Here is an 8,326-nt window from a genome sequence, read left to right as displayed (position 1 = left end):
CCTCTTCATTAAAGTTTGTCTCCACACCTTGGGCAGATCATAAACAGCAAGACCAAGAGGATTTGGAGAAGTTTTCACAAGGTTTGGAAATTCTTGGTTGAAGGTTAGTGCCAATTTTCTCTTCCTTTCTTAATTAAACTTTGAATTAAGGTTATAATGAATTGATGTGTTGAGAAATTTGAAGAAATTGATGAGTAATTGGTGGACCTCAATTTCGGCAGCCTTGGTAAGTAAGAGAGTTTGATGAATTCTTACATGTAGGTGATGGGTTGTGATGTGGATTAAGGTAATTATATGTATTAGAGTTTAATGGCATGTGTATGTTTGAAGTTGACAAATTGAATTAGGGTTTGAACACTTATTGAAGACTTTGGGCAATTGATGAATTCGACTGTAACACCCCTCACCCAACTACAGTGTAGCCGAACAAGGCGTGCTACATTCGGTGCCGAAGCACCCTAACTTATCTTACTTTATTTTTTTAATAATTTGATTCTCGTTATATTTAATATCAATTATTTTTTTTCGGAGAAACTAATGGAGTTTTCCTTATTTTATTATCGTTTAACATGTTTTACTATTCACCTGTTTGAAATTTTTAATAATATTTAAAAAAAAAATCTCATCCATATTAATCATAATCATCTGATCAGTTCAAATATTCTCTATATAATTCAATTTCACATTCATTTCCATACTTTATCATTCATGCTCATCATATTCATCTCACATTTAATTCTTGTAATTCACATACTTATTTGTACAAATCCATTCATACTCAATTCATATGTAATCATTCTCAAATTACATAAGCAAAATTTTCAAATTTCCTTACTTTACATAATTTACAAAATAATTACATAATTTCATAATTTACATGATCTACAAATTAATTACAGTTTCATAATCTATATTTCAACATACAATTCATAGTTTACATTATAAATAATAACTAATTATAATGTACAAAATACATAATATGATATATATTGGCCCTATCTATATGCATTGCTGAAGAGGTGACAACCTTTGACACACTGCAGATCTGGACTCCCAAAATTCCTAGTCAAACGTCCATTAGGTTCTAGCTTCAGTACCTGCGCGAAGGAAACAATTCCATCGCGCTAAGCATTGCTGCTTAGTGGTGCAATAATATCGCAAGAAAATAATATACAAATAAATGTAGAAATAAACCATAGTTCGAATAATTTAGATTTATAATTAATTTAGTTTTTAATATTAACTATCCTCTGTCCTGCCATGTTCTTATTTGGAGGTGCTCAGTTTAGAAATTTGCATTAATAATGTACCAGATACAAATAATCTAAAATTTTAAACTTATGCTTATATTCTTATGTAAGTCACATTTGTAATGTTATTTAAGTTATAATTCTTCTACTAGTCTTTTTATCACTTCCTTGATACTTTCTAAGTTGTTTATAATTATTTCGTAATATTTAAAATTTTTAGAACTAGTTTAATTTACTTCAAATCATTATAAGGAACAAATTTTTAGAGCTAATCTAATTTATTTTAGAACTTCTTCTCATTTATTTACTTTCTAGCATTTTTAATTGCTAATATTCATAACTTATTTTACTAAATTAGACTACCCAAGTAACCTATGACAGGCTGACTAAACTGGATAACGGGTCGTTGGCACTGGACACTGCAGTGCCTCGGGCCGTCATACCATGGGATGCAGAACGTCAACCACCTATGTAGTCAGTATGGATAAAAAACCATGATAACACATAATCGGGCATTAAGCCATGAGTGCGAGCATAAAGCCATGAATGCGAGCATAAAGCCATGAATACGGGCATAAAGCCTTTCGCAGTATTGCTAAAATAATACCCTATTGGCATGCCAAACTATCCAATCTGACACACATGTCTAGGCAATAAAGGGCACATAATATCACTAAATATTAATATATTGTGTTTTATGACTTCATTATTTCATAATAATTTTCAATTATAATGTATACATTCATTTGATCATATTTATGATCACAATTTACATCAATTATCTTTTTATATCATTGTACTCAAAGTATTTTTTCTTTATACAATAATGAGAACTAATGTCTCATTCATACATTAATATGGTTCATTTATTCATTCATTATGTTATTCATATTGATCACAATTCAAAACAATGGTTCACATGTACCATTGTATTCAAAACATTTTTCCTTTCTCATTTATACATTTTATGAATTCTATTTATGATGGGCATATAAGCCCTAACTACATATTCACATCAATTAGGTGGCTTACTTTTCATGTTTCAAGCAATCCATGAACATTTCATGGATTTCAAATTTATGGCCTTAATTTCCCTTTAACAATATAGTTCTTACACTTTGCGTCTTTGTAATACTATTCACATTACTATTCACTCAAATTGTTGACTTTTTAATACATAATAAATTTATTGAACCTAAGTTCACCAAGATACCAAATTTTGTATTCTAAAGTTGTTGGTATTGGTTGCCAATACCATTTCAAAGCTTAGTGTTGGTTACTTTACAATTTTAAGATTTCAAGCATTAAGTTTACTGTTCCATTGGTCATTTGTACAGTAGGAATTTGATAAAATTATCTTCATGAAAGTTGTTCCTTATTGTGTCTAGTTACATTTATTTTTTTGAATCACTCCATTTGGAGTTTTGTAACTCAAGTTATGTCCTAAAAACCATAACTGGCAGGATTGTAAATTTATAGTGTTTTGTATACTGACTGTAGGTCAGTTTTTGAACATGTTATGATCAAAATTTGGGTTTGGTTTCTTCATGAAAGTTGTATGTCTATATCTCAGCTATCTGCTGGTAATATTTCAGGTCAATTGGACCTTTCTACACTGAGTTATGACCAAATGAATAAACACTATTCATTTAGTCATTTTGCCCAGACAAAATGCAAGTCACTTGGATTAGGGCAATTTTTAGACCAACTTGGTTTTGTTTTCTTGGCAGGGTTTCTTCACCAAAGTTGTGCCATTATGTGTCTAGTTTCATGTCCAATTAGGCTTACACCAATTGAACCTATAAAACTCCATTTATGGCTGCCCAAACCTACTGGACTCACAACCAGTCCTGCAGGTCACCAAGGCAGCATGCCTAAACTCAACTCCATTATCCTTACTCACTTCAATTCCTCCTCACACACATTCAAATGGTCATTAGTTGACTATTACAAGGTAAATATACCATTTCATAAGTAAAACTCCAATTTTTCACAAACCCTAATTTCCAAAGTGTCCATTTCATGCTATTCATGCCATCTAACACATCCAATCACAAATTCCTACTAAGCAACTCCAATAAAGACATTTTATTTCATTTAAATTCATCAATTCCCATAGGTACACATGCTGACCAAAATTGTTCTTGCATCAAACATGAATAATTTCTCATTTTTTTTCTTGTAATTCTTTTCATTTTCATACTCAAATTTAAGTTTACTAAAAGAATATAGAAGAAAATAGCACTAATCTTTTTGAAACCAAACTTGAGCTTGTTATTCTTTAAGATTTCTCCTAGAATCATAATAATCATAATTAATTATAACTTCACTTTCCCAAATTAAATATCCAATAAAAATTCAACAGCATTTCCCCTTAAATTGGACTAAACTCCTATCATAAATCTCAAATCTCCAAACCATTAATACCCAATCTAGCAGCTTGTGCATTCAAATTTATATATAATGATCTAATAGTTAGATAAATCCAAAATTTTAACCATATATTCAAGACATCCCTATACAATATCAGTAAAAATTTTAGCATCAAATCATCTCTATATCATGAGATATCAAAATATTAATTCAATCCTTCAAAATCTAAATTTTTGCAGAAATCAGTCTTACTCAGACATCTCATACAAAACAATTTATATCTCATAAACCACACATCTAAAATTCACCAAATTTTAGCACAACAGCCTCAACATCCCAAATATCATTTGTACCAAATATCATAATTTTATAAGCATCCTAACTATTTATTTTGCTCAAATTTTAGTAGCCAAAATTCAGAATTCAACCTGCAGATAGCCTGTGTTCAACAATATATTTCTTGAAATCCAACCATTCAATAATCACCAAATTTTTAACCATAACTTCCACACATACATACCTCAAACATATCTAAAAATAAATGGTAGAAGTTGAACCAAGCTCACCTGGACGGAAGAGAAACATACTGCCCCTGCTGAACCCCTGTTTCTGCTACTGTTCATCTCCTTCTCCTTCTTCCTTTCTTTCTTTTCCTTTTCTCTCTCTTTCTCTATTGATTCGGCTGATTGGGGAAGATGAAGCAGATTTCTTTGTTTTTATCTCATTTTTGCTTCATTTTTATCCCTTTTATTTATTTTATCAAGTGGTGATTGGGTGGGAGTGCTTAGTGACATAAGCATGAGGTTAAATTGTAATTTTAATTCATTTTCTTTTCTTTTCTACTCAATTTTAATTTAATTTTTAGCAATATTTATTCATATTTTATGTCATAATAATTATTTACTTAACGAGACAAGTTGGCCAAAAAACATCTCTGAAGACGAAATGACCAAAATGCCCTCCATTTGGCTTATTGAGCCAAAATCATCTATACTGATTGAAAATTTCTCTAAGCCTTTTCTTGGCATTCTAATGCCATAGAAACCTCAATGACTCTTCTCTGGAGTCTCAAAAATTATTTCATGAATTTTCTCCTGGGTTTAGGGCTCTTAGCTGCGAAGACTGCAACTTCCCACTAGGTTACCCATCACTAGGGCACCGGCTCATTTAACTTGGTTGTATTTTATTTCTAAAATTTTTCCTAAATTTTTCTTATCATTATTTGAGTTATATTTGAGTTATTTATGACTCCTCACTCTAGTCTAAATATTTTTCCAGACGTTCTAGCTGTCCAGACCGACACCAGTCATCAGAACAGTAGAATGTACAGAATCACTACAGTGAGGGTGTTACATCGACAGCCTTGATGAACTTAGGAGATTGATAATTCCATAAATTTAAATGTTGATTAATGGTATTGATGGATAGGTGGAAGTGAATTATATATTGATAGTTGAAGTTACATGTACTAGCAAATTGATTTCATATGTGTATTGTTGACTTTGACCATTTGAATTAGGATTTTGTATTGAATATTGAAGACTTGTGTAAACTACTGGAAATCGACCAAATTGAGATTTGATGGATGATATTATAAGTGTTATGAATGCAGAATTATAGTTTGGGAGATGGAGAAATTTTATTGGAAGTGTAATTTTTTTAGCAGGTTGTGTATTTGTTGAAAATAGTGTGTATTTTGAGTTATAACCTAAATTGTATGACCCCAATTGGTATGAGGCTAATTGGAAGTAAAACTAGACCTAAAGTAGACCATTTTCCATGAAGAAACTATGTCCAAATTCTGCCTAAAAAGTAACCAAAAGTTTGCCCTAATCTGAATTACCAATATGTGAACCCAGAATTTTGATTAATGCATAGTGTTCATTAAATTGGCCATAACTTACTGAAGATAGGTCCAAATGACCTGAATTTTATACCATTGGAAAGTTTAGACATAGGGCTACAACTTTTTTGAAGAACACAAAGCCCAGAAATGCCATTAACCAAATGAAATTGCTTGCACAAATTAAGCTACCAAAACTGTCCAGAAACAAAACTGCCCAGATTTGCTAAACATAGGCTACTTGACCAGTTTTGGCAAAGAGGCCATAACTTGGTCCACAAAAATCCAAATGCCCTGAAATTGGTGCCAAAATTTCAATAAGACATAGACCTATAAGATTGGTATTTTGACAAAAACCTAGAAATCAAGAGAAATAGGTCAATTGGTTAGGTCAAATTAGTGTATAAATTCTGGAAATTAGTATAAGTGACCATTGAATCTAGAATAATCTTTTAAGCATATCTATCATTAGAAAACTTCAATTGAAATGTGCCATATAGTTCTAGAAACCTAAGAAATAAGGCTTTTATTTTTTTTTAGACACCTATCTGTCATTATGAATGTAAGAAGCTTAAAGTTTGGGTCAAAGCTACTAACCTAATTGAAATCCTATTGCCATAAGATACTTGAGTCCAGTCTAATAATGTGGCTATAATTAATTTTACAAGATTTAAAAAATTGCAACTAGAAATTCTGAGTGATCATAAGACATAGGCAACAAATCCTATGAAGAATGCTAGGCCTAAATATTGTTACAACCTGTCCAAATAAATTGGTCAAAGTATGTTACCCAAATTGCCTAATTAAGGTCCAGAAATTGCAACAGAACCAATTATAGTTATTTGACCATAACTTGAGTTTTATAAATCAAATTGACATGATTCAAAGAGGCAAATAAAGACAAGACATAGAGGAACAACTTCTATGAAGGAAATGTGGCCAAACAGTGGCCACAAATTGCTCAATTGGATATGCAATGTTAAGATACTAATACTAAACCTAAATAAAGGTTCTTGAAATAAATTATAACTTATTCCCAATAAGTCACTACATGCTAAATTACATGAAATAGGTATATGGGATCTACTTTCCCACAATACATGGACATGAAAATTCTGTTAAATAATTATTAATGCTTAATTGCCTACAGTAAACCTAGATTTATATATATATGGTTGGATCGATTGGTATGCCAATTAGGGACTACAGATAGCAGTACTGCATACATGGCTAATAATTGACTGATAATATATGTTTGATATGATTGATCTATAGGCTCTATATCTGCCCGTTGGCCAATGTGCCTAATTTTATATCTAGCTTAAAAAGCCTGACCGCTGGCCTTGTGCCTGATATGACAGATGTATATAGGATAGACTTATGGTTGTCTAACTAATATACTCCCGTGTATCCAGTATTATAATCTATTATAGGTTTTTTAGGCATTGATATGATTTTAAAAGTCTGAGAAAAGAATAAATGAATAGATAAGATATTGATATGACTTTAAAAAGATAGAGAAGGAAATAGATATACATATAAGATCCTGATAAGTAAATTATTCCCAAAGTGCAATAAAATATATAATTGACCTAGAAGTGCAAAATTCTACATAGAGCTATTACTTTTAATTATTCAATTATTATTCTTTAAAATTATGCACCACTAAGCTATTAGCTTAACACATTGGATTTTTCCATCGTGTAGGTACTGGAGATCAGACACAGCAGTAGCCGCCACAATAGTGTTCTGACTACAGTTGATCAGATCTGCTACAGTTCAAAGTTCACCTCATCAGTGTTTATTTTAGTAGGGCCCATGTATAGACTTAGTGTTTTGGTTCATTGTATATAAGCATTATGTAATTATAGTTGGTAATGTAATTAAATTGTAATGATATTTTCAGATTGTAAATAAAGATGAGAATTTCTGTATATGAATTTTCTTATGAATGACTTATCATATGAGAAAATGAATTATATGTTATATGATCAGATGAATGGATATGAAATTATTTTTAACAGGTAATCAGAGGAACCCATCAAATGCTAATAAAATAGAGGAGGCTCTGCTCGGGTTTCCATAGAAATAAATTGTGGTAAAAGAAAAAAAAAATATTTCCACATATTTTTAAATGAAGTTTAAAATTAATAGTGAACAGGACAGCATAAGTGTGACACCCCTTACCCGTCTATAGTGTTGCCGAGCAAGGCATGTCACACAATGTGCCGAAGCATCTTAACTTATCTCATTATATTCTTGGTTATCACATTTAATTTTATTTAAATTCAGATCTAATTATTTTGTCGAAGAAACTGACGGAGTTTCCCATTATTTCTTAATAATTTGACGATTTTCCACCTGTGTGAAATAATATTTTTATATACATATATATATTCTCAAATTCGTTTTCTCATTCAGAACCTCAATAAGTTTCACTCATATAAATACATAAGAAATTCAAATCATTTTCATACATACACAATTCAAATATGAAATTTCAAATTGTATTAATTTACATCATGTGCACATTTAATGTACAAAAATACATAATTTACATTACAGATCCAAAATTTAATTATCATGATAAAAAATAATGATGTGAACCTTCAAGTAATTGGTAACTTGAAAACCCACATTCAAGAATTAAATGAACAATATGGAAAGCACCAAATCAAGATGTATGAATTTGAATCTTTGAACCAGCACAATCAGATTGTTGTGTAATTCAAAGAAGATATCAGAAATGGGATTCTTGACCTAATTCATATGGAGAATGAATAAACCAAGAATATTATGCACATTAAACCTTGCAAGATAGAATCTCAGCAAGTTAATGAGCTTCACAAGAACAAAGGCA

Source organism: Hevea brasiliensis, chromosome 14 (assembly GCF_030052815.1).
Source record: "Hevea brasiliensis isolate MT/VB/25A 57/8 chromosome 14, ASM3005281v1, whole genome shotgun sequence".
NCBI lineage: Eukaryota > Viridiplantae > Streptophyta > Magnoliopsida > Malpighiales > Euphorbiaceae > Hevea > Hevea brasiliensis.
The sequence above is the reverse complement of the archived record's forward strand: the minus strand, read 5'-3'. Positions refer to the sequence as shown.